Consider the following 1,149-nt stretch of genomic DNA (forward strand, 5'->3'; position numbering starts at 1 on the left):
CAAGTATCACGTCAATCGCTGTGTGTGTTTTATGTCACTACTAGATGCAGAACATTGTTTTCTCTTAGAATAAATAAGGATAAATAAATAAAAATGGTTGGTCCTTGGTGGAGATATCTCTGAGTGCTTTCTATTTCTGTCTGTTGTTTCTCTGTGCGTATTGTATGTGGGCCATACAATGCATCTCACCGCCCTTCACTCTAGTGGCCCTTGTGAAATATATTTAGAAGATCCATTTAGTATTTAACCCCTAATGCTCCAGCCAGGCCCATTCAACGGCGACCGAGTGCAGCCCGCTCTTCATCATCATCTGTGGTAGTTGTTTTGTTTGTTTTAGCCCGGTCCACCTGGCCCTCCATTTCATTACTTCAATTAGCGTGATTAGGATCTAAAATTGCTTGTGTTGGCCCGGTGATTGACAGCAATTGGCCACTTAGGGAGGAAAGCTGCAGACACACAGTGATGCGCAATGGCTTGTGTAGTGAAACGTGCACGGGTACAGTCTGTGCGTGTGTTTGTTTACCCTGATGGGAGTTGTGCTCACTGAAGATGAAAGCAATTCTTCAGGCAAACAGACTACCGCTTTAGAGAGTCCAGATATCTCGCTATACCCACATGTATCAGTGTTTGCGGGAGCGGAAGGGACAGATGTGTGTGTGTGCGTTTGTGAGAGGGTTTGTGTGTGCATACGTAAACATTAAGACGTTTAATGAAAAGCTGAATTTAATATCTGGTCTATGTACATTTATAGAAATAAACAAATGCTACTCTATGGGCAAAAAGTATATGTATGGTACCGAACATGCTATAAATAATGTCCACTTTCAAAGAATTCCACGATTGTAATCATGTCTGACATGACAATTCCTCACTGCTCCACCCGTATAACTTAACATGCTCCAAGTGTGTTGCAATCAGCATGTATCACATGCAGACTGATTGTGTGAAAGTACGACAGACAGCCAGGCAATCACTACTCAGTCATGGCACGTTGTGTTCGGCCCAGTGGGAGATGGGAATGCGTTTCATTTTGGCGGAGGCACATTTAACGGTCGGGCCTAATTTAGAGGACTGGCTGGTCTTTGTGTCTCTTCTCATTAGGGCCCTCGCGGTTTACAAGGCCCTAAGTAGCGACCGCTGGAGCAAATC

This window comes from Notothenia rossii, assembly GCF_949606895.1.
Source record: "Notothenia rossii genome assembly, chromosome: 1".
NCBI classification, from domain to species: domain Eukaryota; kingdom Metazoa; phylum Chordata; class Actinopteri; order Perciformes; family Nototheniidae; genus Notothenia; species Notothenia rossii.